Source organism: Bos indicus x Bos taurus, chromosome 16 (assembly GCF_003369695.1).
Source record: "Bos indicus x Bos taurus breed Angus x Brahman F1 hybrid chromosome 16, Bos_hybrid_MaternalHap_v2.0, whole genome shotgun sequence".
In the NCBI taxonomy this organism is placed as follows: domain Eukaryota; kingdom Metazoa; phylum Chordata; class Mammalia; order Artiodactyla; family Bovidae; genus Bos; species Bos indicus x Bos taurus.
Genome location: NC_040091.1, coordinates 45,964,482 through 45,982,643, shown reverse-complemented (window position 1 = coordinate 45,982,643; position 18,162 = coordinate 45,964,482). Strand labels below are relative to the sequence as shown.

The window sequence follows — 18,162 nt, the reverse complement described above, 5'->3', positions numbered from 1 at the left end:
CGCCCCCCGCGCCGGTGGGGGCCGCGGGGCGGAAAGTTTATCCTCCTCAGGCCCCCTTCGGCCTCGCGCCCCGCTGCCCCGGGCCGGTTCCCGTCGGGGCACGGCCGGCGCTCAGCCTCGCCGCCTCTGGCTCTCGGCGGCGGGGCCGGGCGGACTCTGTCCAGCCTCACCCTGGAGCCCCGTGGGCGCCTCCCAGAGCCGGCGGGGTCCCCGCGCTTCTCCCCACCAGGGGGACCCTCTCCTGCTGAGCGTCCCCGGACAGAAGGGCCTCGTGTGACCCCTCCCCCTTTCCTTCCGGGGAGGGGGCCTGCGCAGCCCCTAGCAGTCGCTCCCATCCCACTCTTGCCCTTGCGCCCCTCGCAGCCAGGAGGGTGGGGTCTCCGATGCTATGGCGAGTGAGGCTCTCCATACTCCCTTGCCCTTTACCTTCTGTGACCCTGATCCTTCTCTGGCAGAGGGGTCCGCCTCATCCTCTCATCTTCTGTGGAATCTTTGGGGCCTCTGCACACCATCTGTTGACCCTTTTGCCAGGACAAGGGGACTCGGGCTCCCCTTGTTCTTCTCCCTCTCCCAGTGGGTCATAGGGGCCTGGGCAGCTCTGAAGTCATTTCTAAATAGGAAAGCAGACACTTCTTACAGAGGAGGCATCCTCTCCGCACACTTTCCTGGGTTGGGGTGAGCTCATTTCCTGAATACCCTTTGAGTTGCCCTCTCTCTCTCTTTTGGGAGGAACTGGACATTCCAGGGCTCCTTTCCCCCTTTCTCTGTCTCCCCTGTCGTGTCCCTCTGCTTGGAGTTCCTCCTCTGGGTGAGGGTTGTTGCCCCATCAGATGTAGGGCAGGGCTTCCAGTACCTGTGCCTGGTACTGGAGTGAGAAGGGGTCCCAGCAGCAAGCCTGTGTCTGAGGGAAACGGGTCTGCTCTTGCTTCCAGTTTACTCTTGCTCTTAGGTGGGGGAAGCATTCATCTATTGACACTGCCCCACCCCCCACCTCCCCCAGGAAGAGGTTCCTGTGCCCTTGGCTTTGGGTGTTCATGATTACTGTCTTCTGTGCACTGAGAACCAGACTTCGTACATCTTTCATTCAAGAGACTTTGAACCTTCCCTGGAAATAAACTTCCCATTTCTTTTTTAAGAGAACTCATATCCTCCTTATGGCTTCTGTTTCCCAGTCAGCCATATTTAGTGAGCCTGTTACCTTGACTTTTTCTAATTTTCTTAAATTGTATTCATGTTGGCTGGGTAAGAAGAAGCCATATGCCTTTCCATCCAGAAAAGGGAGTGGAGACACCCATGTCGCCCACATGCCATTCAGGAAGAGGTTGCTAGTGTGCTCCTTGTTGTACTAGAACCTTCCTTGGGTCCTGGTGTTGTCTCTTGTGGGATCCAAACATTTCTTTCGAGCTTACAGGTTTCAGGGAAGGGGAAATGGAGAGGCTTTCTATTTTTTTGTGGCTTTGGTTCTCTTTTGGCAAAAGAAAAAGGATACTATGCATTTGTTTATATTTACACACATACAGGCAAATATTTATCGGTGGAATTACATCCATTACGTTTATACAGGAAGTTGAAAGGGTTAGATGACTCTCTCTACATCTTGGGTGTATATGGAGACTTTAATGTGTAAGGACATAGATATGCATCACGGTTGTTGGGAACTCTTCAGCTTAGAGGAATCTGAAGACTCATTGATAAATGGCCACTTCTTGCCGCTCTTTCCTCTGTCATTTGTACTGGACAGAATAAGCAGAATGACATCCTGAATGTTCACCAGGTCCCTGAACAGGCAAAGTGTAGAGGGCTCGCCCCTGCCCGCCGTGACTTAGGCGTTCTGAATTTAAGTGATCATCCCTGCTTGATCCTTCACAGGGTGAAAAGTTCTCATCTCTACTTCTTTACTGCGGTGTAGGAGAGAGAGATTTCCTGTATTTTGGGGCAAAGGATAGGAGCGGGGGAGAAGAATATGTGTTTCTGTGACAGAACTAGGAATGAATAGCCGTAAATATGTCACTGTTTTATTTTGGCCATTTAAATAATTGAGAGAGGTTGTGCATGCTAGGAAAAGGTACCTTTGGGAGGGCCTGTGACACTTTGTGAGAGGGTGGGAGGGATGATCCTCCAGGTTTTCTGTGAGCCGCACAGTTTGTGTATTTGGCTGGTTCCCCTTGGCTCAGGGTCCCTCCCTTCTGTAGCTCCAGTGGTTGCTTCTGCCTCGTTCATCAGCTGAGTCTTACTTTGGGACAGGCTGAGTATGGAGCCTCATCACCGCCATCCCCCTGCCCCAGCTCTGTCAGGGTTCTGCACTGGGGGTCCTTGAAGAGCTCTTCTAGTGAGGAGCCCTTCCACCTGGGTTACTGAGTCTGGAGGCAGTTACCTGGAGGATGGCTCAGCATCAGTCGTTGACTTCACAGCCTTGCCCCTCAGTCTGTATTGAGCTCTCCAGTGGGCATCATACTCAACGTCTGAAAGTTGTGCTTTTGACCTCAATTTCCTTTTTTTTTTTTTTTAATTTGGTTTTTAAAAGTTTTTGTACTATTTCTATTCTGCCTGCCTCTATATTCAGTTGATGGAATTGTGTATTTTTAGGATATAGTATTAAGGACCGTGGGAAAACAGGAGTTGACTACCTGCTGTCTGTGTTGGCGTGTTCCCAGCAGATTCCTCTCCCTTCCAGTGCTGGATCTTCTCCTGCCCTGCCCAGTAACGCTGCCTGCCTTTTGGAATTTTCCCTGCCCTCTGGGGTGCTCCATCTGTGGGCAGTAGGAGGAAATTGCTAAAGTTAGAGGAACACGCTCGAGGTTAGTGTGCGAAGTTAGGTTCCTTTCTGTAAGTTTAACGCGCTGGTGCTTTCTGTGAGACCTGTCCTCACAGATTATTAGAGCTCAGCTTCTCTGTCTTCCCCTTCCAGTGCACCGTCAGGCTAGACGGGTTCTGTCCTCTTATGGACTTTTCTTATGTCTTTCTGTTAGAGCATCCCTCGCCCCTCCCCTGCACCCCTTACCCCTCTGCCCAGCTGTCTGGACAAAGGTGGGTGACCCATGGGACATGTCTTCCCTTGCCTTTTGGACAATCTGACTTATCCTGCTTCTGGGAAATGTTGAGTTTCTCCATCCATGTTCAGTGGCTTCAGAAGGTTGATGTGTGCGCAGCAACCTCTACTCAAGGTCAGAGTGGGTCAGGTTTTTCTTTTCAAACGGGTAGGGTTGCTCTTGCCTCCTCTCTGAGACATCTTTATACATCCTGCTCATCCACGTTTTCTGTTTCTTCAGTTTTTAGGCTTTCCTCTTAAAATAACCTGTTTGTTAGAGGCATGTGGCGTTATTTAGCTCTGTTTATGCTGGGTGTGGCCCCCGTACCTGGGGGATTGTATTTCTTCCGGCCTGCTTCTCAGTGCACGTCTTCTGGCTGGATGTTGCCTCCATTCCTCCTTCCTCTGGGCCAGTCTCCGTGTCCTTTCTCCTGAGTTTTGGGGAAGCACATCTTTGTGTGCAGATGTACGTCTTTCCAATTTCCTCATGGAAAAAACAACAGAAGGTGACTCTCACGCGTCCTCTTCCTTTCACTTCCTGATTGTGCCTCTTGCCTCCTTTGTGGGACCTTTGCATTTGGCCTTTTGGACAGAAGTTGTCTTTACATCCATGTTCCCATCGAGTGTGTTCATCCTAGAGACCTTCACTGAGCTGGTATTTCATGCAGGAGTGTGTGTCTGTGTGTGTGTCTGTCTCTGTGTGTGTGTGTGTCTGTGTTGGGGGGGTGAGGGTTTATGTGATTCTATTTGAGACCATAGGGGTTTCCTTTACGTTTTAGTGAGCGTGACATTTCAGTTTGTCTTACACTTGTCTTTTTATATATTCGTGCAGGGAATTCTCTTGTGAACTTTAATTTTTTGGATTGTAATCTTACAAAGACATACTCTAGCAGTGTACTATCCCATTGAGCTCTTCCCCACCCCTGCAGGAGTGGGGGTGGTGGAGAGGGTGGAGGGCAGACTGGGAGAAGCACTTAACAGCTTTCCTTCAGACAGTGTGTGGGGTGTATGTGTGTGGGTGTGGGTGTGTGTGTAGAAAAAAGTAGTCAATCTTCGTTCTGTCTCGGTGTAACTTCCAGGTCATTTAGATATATGTTGATGCTTGTGTAGCATTTGAAGAGCAGCATAGTAAGTATTGTAGAGAATATGAGATCATAGATGTCCTTTATAGAAAACAGTGATAGAATAAGAGAGAGAATATTCTCTTAAGGTTAACATTTCATATCATCAGATAGTAAGGAGTGTATGAACTGTCACATTTTCACTACCAGAAAGTGTTGTATCTAAATTTTGTGCCTAATTCTAGTGACTGTTCTTAGGCCAGGTATCTGGTATACTTATTACAGTTTTTATTTATTACGTGATTTAATTCTTTACGCTTTTTAAAGGTACTGTTATTTGTACCTTTTCTTTATTTTGGTCAATAGCTTCAGTGTTTTGGGGTATAGGTTTGGTGTATATAGTGGTGACAGTAATAATAAAGAATTAACCTGAAATGTACTTCTTCTTTCCCTCCTATGTTAAATCAGATTTCCCCTCTCCAGTGTCTGTAGAAACCAATTCTGCTAGTATTTCATTCTTAGGAAGAGCTTTTGTGTAAGACTCTTGTAGTATGGGGTCCTTTATCCATGTGAAGATGTGACTGAATATTTTTTGTGGTGGCAGGTGATGTGTGTTTCTTTTGAATTTCCATTATCACAGACCATTTTCTAAAATGTTCTGTATCTTCTAGAATCACTTACCATGACCTTTTTTTTTTTCTTTTGATGTTCTGGATGACTTAAATCCTACCTCCCTTTTTTCCCATAAGGTTTCTTTATTGCCCTTCTCATCATTATTTTTAAAAAAATATTTGTAGATCTGCTGTATTTATAGCCTTTCTGTCATTAAAGAGGGATGCCCACAATTCTTTTTGTCCTGTAGTGAGAGGCAGTGCTACTTCTTGGTAGGGAGATTGGGATTTAAGCCACAACCTAAGGGGTGATGGTTGCATCTGTGACTGGACAGCATCTTTGGTGAAACACTGTGTCCTTCCAGCGCCTGGGCCTCCCCATGTGGGATTTTGGAAATTTTTCTTTTTGCTACATTTAGCCAACTTCCTTCAGTTTCTTTGGCTTGATAATGATACATTTCTTTGGGTAGAGCCAGCAAGTCTAGACTTCATCTGGGGCCTTCATCCAGGAGGTGGTGTGGGGTCTTGAAATGTCACTCTGCCTTTTACAGTACTGTTTCTGTGGTCTTTGGTGTCTCTGAGGGTGAGGGTAAGGAGTGTCCTGGCTCCACTTCTCTGTCCATAGAACATGAGTTAGAGTGCATGGTCACTCACGCCCTGTTCTGCATTACAGCATGTGATGGCTCTGTCTTGTCTTGTTGTTTATTTTCAGAAAATCTAATCAAGTTCAGGATTTAGTTGATCAGATATCATCAGATCTCTATTTTGTGCTATCCATGGATGTCGTGGCCATCAGTCCTGTGATTAACATGTATTGCTGTTCTGTCATTAGAAAGGGAAACTTGTAGACATGTGGATGGTCTTCCATCCCATAATATTTGTCATGTGTTTGTAAGGAAAGTGTTTCTCTGTATATATTGACAGTAGACAGCAATCCTCGATTTTTTTATGTGATGGGACAAAGTAAAGGGTGTTTTTTTCCTCTCCCCTATCAGTATGCTGGCTGTGTATTTCTAAGGTTCTGTTGCGTCTTTCTGCTTTGAATGGCATTGCTTGTAGAAGGTCATGGGCCTCCTTGTGTAAAGATTGGTAATGCTTCCTGAGCATTTTTTAGTTCATTACCTTGGACTAAAAAAGAAATATTATGTACCCCGCTGCAAAGAGAGGCCAAGTGTCAGCCACATTACTTCCCTTTTTTTTTTTTTAATTTTTATTAAAGAGGGTTCATTTAGTTTCAGCCAATTGACATCTTGTAAGATGTATTTTTGAAATGGTTCTCGTGTGTTTACCCCAGTGTTCTGCTCACTCTTGATGGAATTGCATGTTCTGTCATACATGAGTCCCTTGCTTATTTGGAAAAGTGCAGTCACATTTTATTTACTCCTAAGATTTAGCAAGGCCCTTCGACAGGTAACCAACACATGCCTTTCTGAGACTGTTAGCAGAGGGTGGCTGCGAGGAGAAAGATGTGCTGGGTTGGGGCTGATTCCCTGCTCAGTTCTCTGCCATGTGGTTTTGTAGTTACAAGTGCACATAGTGATGTGCCTTGAAATAAATGTTCAAGGCTGAGTTCGGAACAGTTTCAAACATGCTATCACCTGGACGCTAATTAAGTGGCATTAATCTCACCCCCGATCTCACTTCTTAATATCATCCAAATACCCCCTTTCCCTTTCTCTCCCACTGAAATCTAAAACCAGCAGTCATAACGAATCCCCGAAAAGGAAGCCACAAAGGCTAGCTCTGACCCCCTTCCCTCTGGCTCAGCTGCTGGCTTTGGGCACCTTGTCAGTTGCTTCTTTTTGCATAGACAGGCTCTGTTGGGGTGAGCAGGTGATGTGGAGCGTTCAGTCATTTAACAGACCAGGCCTGTCTCTCCAGTCTTTCCTTATCAGTTACCACAAGGTAAGATCATGTATTGAGTCACTTAAAAACACTTGCTAAGTGGATGATCCTTCCTCCTTTATTTCTGCCTAGCCGTTAGAATGAATACTGGAGTTAGTCTTCTCATGGGACTAGTGAATCGCTGGTCCCTGCTTTTGTGTCTAAGATCCGTGAGAAAAGGGGGCGCTGACTCCCCAAAACTGGAGTCTGACCCTTCAGGACTCGGACCTTCTCTCCGGAGCCTGCACGTTACTGCGGAGGTGATTTATACTTCCAGCTAAATCTAGTATCTCTACCAAGTGGTAAACCAGTTATTTAAGTTTACATTTAGCAGTATGTGTCTGTGTTACATTAGAATGGTATGCAGCTACAGCCAAAGACACTCCTGCAACTAGAAAACAAAAAATGAAAAGAAAGAAAGCCCTTTTCTCTAGTTTTGAAAGCCAGGTTCTGTTTTTTTTTTTTTTTCCTTCATCAGAGTTGATTTAGATGGTCAGAAAGCATTTCTGAGGGTACAGCAGTACAGTTAAGAATTAGTCTTTTTAAGACTTAAGATTTGGCTTTTAATGCTTATCTGAAAAGTTCTTGAGGATGTATGTGCCCCACTGGTTTTCTGGGGCACATGGATATCAAACCATTTGGAAGCAATAAAAAGAAATTGTTATAAAGTGGGAAATTATCAAAGAGAAAAAATGTGATAGTGAAGAAATTACCAATTACATTTAAAAAAATAATCTTAAAATGATGACTGTAAGTATAAATTCAGGTATCCTAAGGAAAAAATGGATTGTTGGTATGATTACCATGTTGAAATCTGCAAATATACTTATTGTATGAGAGAAACTCCCTGAAATTGGGATGCTTAGAAGATAAAGAAGTTGATTGGATTGGTGATTTTTAAATTGTTAAGTGTTTTTTCTCTTTTAAAAAGTAATTGAAATAAAATAACCCCTTAGTGAAGAGAATGTAAACTTTAATGGAAGTTCAGGAGAATTAAACATTTAAAAAGTGAAGATTGAAGATAAGGATTTTTTATTGTGAATCCACAAGGGGGTAGTGATGCTCTATCAAAGATATTTGTGGTAAAAATGTGAGATGATCTCTTTTAACACTTTGGATTTACAGATAAAACCAGTAGGCTTGCATTTTAACTTAAGATCTTCTTTTCAAAATGTTTATTGGCAAAATTGTTTACTGCTTAAATTTTAAAAAAAGTCCATTTTGGGTGAGTGGCTATTTTAAGCCATGTGAATGGTAAAGAAGAGAGAATGTCCTTCTCGTTCTGTACTCTGGAGAGGTTACTGAGGCTCTGAGGGTCACTTATTTTCTAAGAATGTAATAATCTTAAATTTCCTAGGAAACATTAGGACTCTAGGAATCACTTACTTAAGTGTCCTGAATAAAAGGATCTTAGTAAATTATGTTTAAGCTTTATAGAAGTTTGTATTGCTAGTTGTATTTTAAATTCTGTCAGGAGATGAAAAATGTAGACCGTCTGCACACTAGCTGTTTTTAATAGTTCTAAGTAAATCCAATTTTTATAATCTCTCTTTTTTATTAGTTTATATTCCATCATTAGATAAAAGCATTCCTTTCCCCCTGTCCCCTGACATAAAAATTCCAGTATCTTGCCTGAGATCACTGAGTCCCTCCCTGTTATATTCAGAATTGCTCAAAATTAGGCATGGTTTGGCAGTGCCAGGTAGTTTTTAGTGAAGAACTAATCTATACGGTGTGCTCTTTTTTGAATGTGGTGGTGCATGGTGGGAGGAAGATTTAAGATGGGAATGAGACTATGTTCTTATTTAGAGACATAGCTAACCATATTTTTTTTTTTTTAAATAGTGCTTTTAACAATAATATGAAATATTTCCATGGTTTAGAAGTGATGATTGTTTGTAGCATGTACACCGTGTATTTTTCATGTTTGGTCGAGGGAAAAGCTTGTTCGTTTGGCTTTCTCTCTCTTTCTCCCTGTCCCTTCCCCCCCGCCTCCCCGCCTCCCCTCTTCTTTTCCTTTCCTTATCTTGGGCAAGGGCTTTTTCTCTCTTGTATGTGTTTCAGTCATCAGTCCTGTCTGACTCTTTGTGACCCCATGGACTGTAGCCCACTAGGCTTCTCTGTCCATGGAATTTTCCAGGCAAGAATACTGGAGCTGGTTGTCATTTACTTCTTCAGGGGATCTTTCTGACCCAGGGACTGAACCCGCGTCTTTTGCATTGGCAGGCGAATTCTTTACCACTGAGCCACCTGGGAAGTCCTTTTCTATCTTGTACCCTTTAGTAAATAACTAGTGATTTAACACCCCCAAAGACGCACTGTTTCTTTGTGGACTACCCGAAGCTCCGCTGGAAGCTGAACTATGACGTCAGCGTTTTCATTCATGAATTCGGTTCTTCCAAATCTCTTGTTCTGTGCTCCTGAGCTGACTTCTGGCACATATACAAATCAGTTCACCATCAGTCAGCCGATAAGTCAGCGATAAAAGGTAAAACAAAAGATGCTGGAGTTGTTTTGATGGAGCCATGGTTGCTCATGCTGATTTGCATCAGTGTAGTTTGGACAAGGTTTCTGGCGAAACAGATTGAAACCTAAAAACAGTCAGTTTAATTATCTCATGATTCTGTGGATTGAGTTGTGTTGTGAACATATTGACACTACATTTTTGTTCTCCCATGAAGTTCAGGGTGCTGTGCTGTAGCTCCTGTGTTATGAAGTAGCATTCCTGTTGTAATTTGACTGAATTGGAGGACTGTGCTTTATTTCAGAGAGGCCTGCAGATTAAATTACGTTCTACACAGATTACTTTTGGAATGCACTTGGGTTTTTTTTTTGTTGGGGGGGGTGGTGTTCCATTGCTCTGGAAATATTTTAAATAACTGTTTGATGCCTAGAGTTTCACTGTGTTGTGACCATAGTTATGTAACTGGCATGGCCGTCCTTGTGTTGGAGTTGGGTTTCCTTTTCCTCGATCCCGCACTTCTGTAGCTGTTGACGCCAGCTTCTCCTCCAGGGAGGTCGCTGCTTGTAATTTAGTGCTGCCTGAGAGCAGTTCTTGAAGAAATCTTGTTTGGAGTTGGCCTTTGCAGGGCCAGGCTGGGGGCTGAGCCTCTAGCGGCTGGCATCTTTCGGGCCTCCTGTAGTTGATGAATGGTGAGCTTGAAAAAAGTTCATTTTCTCTGGTTTCTTGGGGGTTTGTTGACTTTCCAGTTATTTAATTGCCAAGAAACATGTAGAAGTAAAGTGTGTTATATTTAGAAATCATTTTAGCTCAGTTACAATTTATGGTTAGAGATGATTCGAACTGCAACCATTTTGATTGATATCCAGTGTTACTCCTGAGATGACTTCTTAAACCTCCTGACAACTCAGAGATACTGTCTTCTCCCAGCCCTAAATGAAACTAGAGCTTTGTGTTCTTTTCGGATGACCCGAGTTTTCTGATGGGGAACAGAGATTTGTGGTCTGTTGTCTGGCGTTCTCCTTTAAGTAGATGCTCCGAGAAAAAAAACTTGAGAGCAAGTAGACATGAATAAGCATTTGAAGCTGACTCAAAGACGTTTATTATTTTCTCTAAGAACTAAATCGTTTTAAAATTATTTAAATACAATTTCCAGGAAGGAATCTGATTGTAAATACTATTGAAGAAAGGAATATTTAATGGTATAGAGTTTCCGTAAACACTGCCTCATTTTCAAAACCATGCTTTCCTGTGGACTGCTGTAGGATTTATGAAAAGTTATGGGTTTAGAGCTCAGATTTCAAAATGTTGGGCAGTCTAGCTGTGGTGTCAGCATTATCATTTTTGTCTTACCCTGAACCAAACAGTGCTAGATGAGTCCTCTGGCCACGGAGGCTTAGGTTTCCTGTGTGGCTTTGAGAACAAGTCCACAGTGGTTCCCAGCTCATCCCTTCTCTTTCTGTAGCCAGAAACACTGGGGAACGAGAGCAGGGACTCTGGCCGGAGGTGTGTGTTTTCTGCTGTCCTGTCTGCCTCTTCTTCAGGCCAGGTGTGAGGAGCCTGTCTCCCTGGCCTCTGCCGCCTGCTCCTCCTCACCCCCTCCTACTTCATTGCTCTCCATTTTGGCTCAGCATCTTCTCTTGGTTTTCTGAGGCTTCAGCTCTCACATAATGAGTTAGTCGGTCCTAATTTTAAGGGGAGTCACGTGTTGAGTAGAGGGTAGTCCTGGTGACTACCTCTAAGTTCCTTCCCATTCTGACTTGCAATGATAAGAAAATGAAGCTGGATGTGTGGGATTTCACTTCATGGCTTGCTGTGCTGGTACGCAGCTGTCTTTTCCTGTGTAACTCTATCTTTTCTTTTTGAGGTACTTGCTCCAGGTCAAGAATTAATGTGTTGGCTCAGGCCGTCAGTGTAGGAGGAATTTGAACCGTAGTCGCTCAGGCGCCTCCTTTCTGGTGTACCGAGAGGGCTTAACTCTTTAGGTCTAACATGCTGTGAGTTAAAAATTGTAAAAAGATTGTTCAAGTTGTTAAGGATGCACAGCACAAAAATGTTCATTCTGCTTAGTTATTCCCTGTGACACATTTCAGGTCTTTATTCTGATATGGATGAGAGTTTATAGTTTTGGAAAAATAGACTTAAATAATACATGAGTACAGATGCAAAAGTGTCTGCTAACCTCAGACATTTTCTGTGTAAGGTAGTATTATTTATATTCATTTAGCTTTATTTCCCAGAGTTGATTAATATAACTGTTACGAAGATGTATTGATTGCTAGACTCTTCCTACTAAGAAACTCGGGTAGACTGGGGAGTTGCGGCGGGGCCACTGTAATTGATCATATTGCATCTTCACTTGGGCACATTCCCTGGGCTGCTCAAGGCCTGGCATCAGGGTTGGGACATTTCTTTCCTGTTTAAAGATACTGAGGGGCAAGTGAAAGTTCCCGGTGTTCTTGGCAATACACTGCCTTATCCTTTCTGTCTCTACCATGTTGAAATGTGCTGGCTGAACCATTTTCTTTGATGAAGCTTCTGATGGAGGTCTCTTCCTCATTTACTTTTATTGATATAGGCTGTTGTGCTTACAAAGAAAGCCATAACAAGTGGAAGGTAGGGAGTGGGTACTCAACATTTTTGAAGTACTTGTTTTTCATCCTAGGGGTCCTCCAGAAATTGATCATGGATTACTTGACCAAATTCAAGGCCCAGAGATTTATTCCAGGCACTCTGGGAGGTGAGGCCCATCAGTCTTTCTCTACTGAATCTGATTATTCTCCAAATGACCCATTGCTGCCTGGCTGTCTTCTGATGCAAATCTGGTGATAGTGGCAACCTTTCTAACCGAGCTGAGTCTCCTTGACAGCTGTTATCTGTCCTCTCCAGGTATTTTTAGTCTCCGGCCTCTGTGGCCACGTCTAGAGGATCCGAGCATGAATTTAGCAGCTCTGGGGCTGCTCCAAGTGGTTGCGGGTGTTCTCTGCTCCCTCCTCTCCAGCCTCCCGCAGCGCCACCTCTCTGGAGGCTCAGTGCCCTTGTCGCTCGATGACCGAGCAGAGACAGGAATCATTTGTTTAATAAGAATGAAAAAGTCAGGATTTTCAGGATGCTTTTCAAGATAAACAGGGGGGAGCAGGGATGGTGCACAGCAGTAGCGTGAGTGGACTTCACGCCACTGAATTGTACATTCAAAAAGGGCTAAAGTGGTTAGTTTTACATTATGTATGTTTTTTCATGATTAAAACCACCCTCCAAATGGATATAAAACCCAGTGAGAAAAGTATCTATACGGAGCTGAGAGTAACTATGTGGCAGTATTTTCATTATTCTAAGTTGGCAGGTGATGCCTTAAATGGAGGTTCAGAATCCACCTCATGCCACATGTGCGTGTAGACACACACACACACACCCCCACAGTGAACGCACAGTGGTCATCAGCTCTGTGGTTCATTTGTTCAGAAGAGGGTGGGTGCTGGACGCTGGTCTCACAGGGGAAGCAGTTGGAGCAGTTTCCTGCAGGGAACGTGGGCGCTCGTGCTAGGTGCAGTGAAGGCTGCTTTTGTGTAAGGATAGTGGAGCCACCTCAGCCTCGCGGGAAGGAGACCAAAGGGAGCCGCAAGTCTGCAGTGGACTCGAGCCTGGGGCTGAGCCTGGCCCTGCCGGCTCCCCTCTGTGCTGGTCCCTCTGCCTGTCCTCGCTGACACGATGCCTCGCTCATACCTTCCATGCCGTGTGGCTTCCCGGGGCTCTCTGTCCTCTGACTCCAGTCTCTGTGGCGTGTGTTTAAAGGGCTCAGGACGGAGGGTCGGACTGACTTCTCTCAGTTGGTGGTTTTGTTTCCAGAGGCCGGGGGTTCACCCTGGTCTGGTCCACGCTGAAGGAGGGTGGGCTCGGATCTGCTGGTCGTCTGATCACTTTGAGGGGCTCACGGCCAAGGACTGTGGGAGGAGGGGACCATAGCTTGGGGTCCTGATGCCTTAACCTCTCTCTGTCAAACCATGTAAAAGGAAGAATACTGACCCCAAAATGGATTTCCTGCATTCACTTGCTATAGTGAGTAAACTTTAAAAAAAAATTCCTTTCTAAAAATCATTTATTTATCTGGCTGGGTCTGATCTTAGTTGCAGCATGCAGGATCTTCCTTGTGTCCTGTGGAATCTTTTATTTTTGCTGTGATGCACAGCTTAGTTACCTTGTGGCTTGTGGGATCCTAATTCCTCAACCAGGGATTGAACCTGTGTCCCCTGCATTGCAAGGTGGATTCTTTTTCTTTTTTTAATTGGGGTGGAAAATTGCTTCACAATTTTGTGTTGGTTTCTGCTGTACAACAACACGAATCAGTCATAATTATATACATATGTGTGTATATGTTGTTTCCCTCCTGAGCCTCCCTTCCGCTCTCCATCCCACTCCTCTAGGTCATCACAGAGCACCAGGCTGGGCTCCCTGCAGCTTCCCACTAACTATTTTACATATGATAGTGTATATATGCAAGGCGGATTCTTAACCGCCAGATACCAGGGAGTAAACTTTTTACTGAGAAAATGTTCACTGTGGCTCCAGTCACGAGGCCCAGCACCCTCAGCCTGCCTGGGCGTGTGTATGGGTAAATCAGGGGTGACAATGCAGGCAATGCACGCGGAAGCCTCGTGGTCCGGCAGCCTCTGCCCTGTGGTTCTCAGGGAGAACCAGCAGTTGGCGGGGGGTGTGTGCCTGTGTCTTTTGAGGTGTCCCCCGGTTCACATACTTGGGTGGGCTTCCTTGCCTTTCCCCTCGTCGTGGGCCACAAAACCTGGGAGGCTGGAGGTGTTGCCTCTGAAGAGGGCGGAGGTCTTTAGGAGGAAACAGGGAGCAGCGATGTCTTAAGGACGTATGGCCACTGAATGCACACTTGTTTGCTTTTCCTTCTCATCCTTCCTGCATCTACTCTCAGGTTTTTCTTGATTTCTCATGGGAGAAGAGGAGGGAAAAGGAGAGCAAACAGGTGGAAGGCTGAGAGAGCAGGTTTGGAGGTCTGTGTAAGAGGCTAGTAGCCAGCGCACCATTGAGGTCTGTGAGCTGCTCAGTGACTGATGCTTCATAGTGATGACCTTGAGTGTATTCACAAAAGCAACACCACATATGCTCTGCTTAACAAACGAGGCAAGTATATAATGTTTAAAAGAAACATTGTCATCAGGTGGTTTTAGTAGTCAAAGGGATTTGACACTTTTTTCACTATAACAGTTTTGGGTGGGAGGTGGGAAGAAGGTTCAAGAGGAAGGTGACATCAACCTATGGCTGATTCATGTTGATGTATGGCAGAAACCATCACAATATTATAAAGTAATTATCCTCCAATTAAAAATAAATAACTTTTAAAAATGTAAAATGATAGCTTTACTGAGGTATAATTCTTTTACCATAAAATTCACCCTTTTAAAACATACCATTAAGTGGTTTTTGGTGTGTTTAAACACAGCTGTGTAACTGTCATCACTGTCTGATTCCAGAACATCTTCATCACTCCTGAAAGAAACCTCTGCCCGTTAGCAGCCGCTCTGCTTTCCTCCCTCCCCTCTGCTCCAGGCAATTAATAGTCCACTCTCTCTTCCTGGACTTGGCTGTTCTGGACATTTCATACAAATGGAATCCTACACCATGTGGCCTTTGGTGGCTGTCTTCTTTCCCTTAGCATAATGTTTTCATCCACATTATCAGTTCAGTCGCTCAGTCGTGTCTGACTCTTTACGACCCCATGAAGCGCAGCACGCCAGGCCTCCCTGTCCATCACCAACTCCTGGAGTTCACTCAGACTCATGTCCATCGAGTTGGTGATGCCATCCAGCCATCTCATCCTCTGTCGTCCCCTTCTCCTCCTGCCCCCAGTCCCTCCCAGCATCAGGGTCTTTTCTAGTGAGTCAACTCTTCGCATGAGGTGGCATTGGAGTTTCAGCTTTAGCATCAGTCCTTCCAATGAACATCCAGGACTGATCTTTAGGATGGACTGGTTGGATCTCCTTGCAGTCCAAGGGACTCTCAAGAGTCTTCTCCAACACCACAGTTCAAAAGCATCAATTCTTCGGTGCTCAGCTTTCTTCACAGTCCAACTCTCACATCCGTACATGACCACTGGAAAAACCATAGCCTTGACTAGACAGACCTTTGTTGGCAAAGTAATGTCTCTGCTTTTGAATATGCTATCTAGGTTGGTCATAACTTTCCTTCCAAGGAGTAAGCATCTTTTAATTTCATGGCTGCAATCACCATCTGCAGTGATTTTGGAGCCCAGAAAAATAAAGTCTGACACTGTTTCCACTGTTTCTCCCTCTATATCCCATGAAGTGATGGGACCAGATACCATGATCTTAGTTTTCTGAATATTGAGCTTTAAGCCAACTTTTTCACTCTCCTCTTTCACTTTCATCAAGAGGCTTTTTAGTTCCTCTTCACTTTCTGCCATAAGGGTGGTGTCATCTGCATATCTGAGGTTATTGATATTTCTCCTGGCAATCTTGATTCCAGCTTGTGCTTCTTCCAGCCCAGCATTATAGTTTATATCAAAACTTCATTCCTTTTATGGTGGCATAGTACTCTATTGATTAGACACACTGCATTTTATTTATCTGTTAACCAGTTGATGGACATTTATTTCCCCTTTTTAGCTCCTATGAATAATGCTGCTGTGAACATTTGTGTACATGCTTTTGTGTGGACAGTGTTTTCGGTTCTCTTGTACAGCTAGGAGTAGAATCGCTAGGTCATATGGTAACTCTGTGTTTAACTTTTGGAGGACCTGCCAAACTGTTTTCCAAAATGGCTGCATCATATTACATTCCTGCCAACAATGTTTGAAAGTTCCAGTTTCTCCACATCCTTGTTGGCACTTGCTGTTGTCTGTCTTTTTGATTGTAGTCATTCTTATGGACACAGCTGAGCGGCTGAACAGGAGCAGCATCTTGGGGATGTGAAGTGGTGTCCTACTGTAGTTTTCGTTTGCATTTCCTGAAGGCCACTGATGGGGAGCATCTTTTCTTGTGCTCATTGGCCATTTGCATGTCTGCTTTGAAGGATGTCTGTTCAAGGCCGCGGCCCATTTTTGAATGGAGTTAGTTTTTTGCTTTTGAGTTGTAGGCATTTTTTGATATATTCTGGATAACAGTGCCTTATCAGATGTAGGATTTGCAAATATTTTGTCTCATTCTGTGGATTCATTTTCTTGTGGGTTTCCTTTGAAGCACAAAAGTTCTCAATTTTGAGTTCCATTTACCTGCTTTTTGTTGCTTTTGCTTTCATAATTAAACTATTGCTTAGTCCAAGGTTATGAAAATTAACACCTGTGTTTTCTTGTCAGAGTTGAATAATTTTAGCTTTCACATTTAGGTCTCTGGTTCACTTTCAGTTAATTTTTGTATGTTGTGAGATAGATAGGCTTCCAGCTTCATCGTTTTGTGTGAGGATATCCAGTTGTCCTGGAACATTTTTTGAAAAGACCATTCTTTTCCCAATGAAGTATTTAGCACCCTTGTAAGAAACCAGCTGCCCATAAGGGTGTGGGCTTCATTTTGGAGTTTCATTTCTAATCCAGTGACCTATGTCTGTCCTTACGCCAGTACCACGCTGTCTTGATTACTGTAGCTTTGTAGTTAAGTTTTGATATCAGAAAATGTCTGTCCCTGAACTGTTCTTTTTAAAGATTGTTTTGACTATTCTGGGTGCCTTGAATTGTCATGTGAATATTAGGATCAGTTTGTCAATTTCTACGAAAAAGGCAGTTTTTATATTGATACGGCTTATATATTGAATGTAGGGATCAATTTGGGCAGTTTAAATCCATTTTTTGGATCCACCGTTTGGGAACTAGTATTGGCTAACTCGGGATTCCTAGATGGCACACTGGTAAAGAATCCACCTGCCGGTGCAGGAGATGCAAGTTCGATCCCTGGGTTCGGAAGGTCCCTTGGAGTAGGAAGTGGCATCCCACTCCAGTATTCTTGCCTGGAAGATCTGATGAACAGAGGAGCCTGGCAGGCTGCAGTCCATGGAGTCACAAAGAGTCAAACACGGCTGAGCTACTGAGCACACACATTCGCACTGGCTAACTCAAGCAGCCAAGCATCTAGCCCTAAAAAAATGTTTTGATTCATTACTACAGTAGGCTTTGTTGTTGAAAAGCTCTAATTCCCTGTTAGGCTAGAATTGGACTGTTCGGATTCCAAGAGAGCAAATAGTTATTCATGTAGCCTGTGTGTGTAGGCTTCTTGTGCTGTGTGTTTTTACGATGTGAAAGTTTGCTGATGCCTTGCATGTTTAGAAAAGATGTGGTAGTCTGGTTAGCATTCATTCTGATTAATAGAGAATTAGCAGGTTCCATGTATGAACATTTAATTTCAAAGTGTTGGAATATGTTACAATAATATTGTGACCTTAAAATTTATATTATTATTATTGGAGGTGTCAGAAAATATTTTCGAATCTTGTAGTCCTGTGGGGGCTGTGTGACTCTCAGTTACTGTTACAGTCTTAAGGCAGTTTATTTACTCAACAAGTAATAATAAAGTGCCAGCCCAGAGAAGGACAGACATGGTCCCTGTCCTCATGCAGCTGATGGGGAGACCAGTGTTAATTAAAGTGTGTGTTTAGTTGCTCAGTCGTATCTGACTCTCTTACGACCCCATGGACTGTAGCCCGCCAGGCTCCTCTGTCCATAGGATTCTCCAGGCAAGAATACTGGAGTGGGTTGCCATTTCCTTCTCTATGGGATCTCCCCAACCTAGAGATTGAACCTGCGTCTCCTGCATTGGCAGGTGGATTCTTTACCACTGAGACAGTTAACGAAGGTGTCATGTGTAATTATGTAAGGCTGATACACTGCAGGCGTCTTCCTAGTGCTGTGTCTGGTCCATACTATGCTGGTGAGCATAGGGCATCAGAAAGGGATCTGTTCATGTGGGAGCTTCGGAGATCCTTCCTGAGCTGCACCTGAAGGAAACCAGGCATTAAGTGAGGGAAGAATGGGGGAAGCCTTAGGTAATCAGAGGGCTGGCTAGTGAGATATGTGGGGATATCCTGGGTATATCTGGCTGCTTGTAGCTTTTGAGGGGTCCCTGAAGACAGAGGATGAGATGGCTGGAT

The 18,162-nt window shown here is 44.3% G+C and overlaps 1 protein-coding gene across 4 annotated transcripts in view; it reads left to right on the top strand.

Annotated features, from left to right (window-relative positions):
* CAMTA1 (calmodulin binding transcription activator 1) overlaps window positions 1-18,162 on the top strand; it is a 993,257-nt gene that overhangs the window by 579 nt on the left and 974,516 nt on the right. The window lies entirely within an intron of this gene.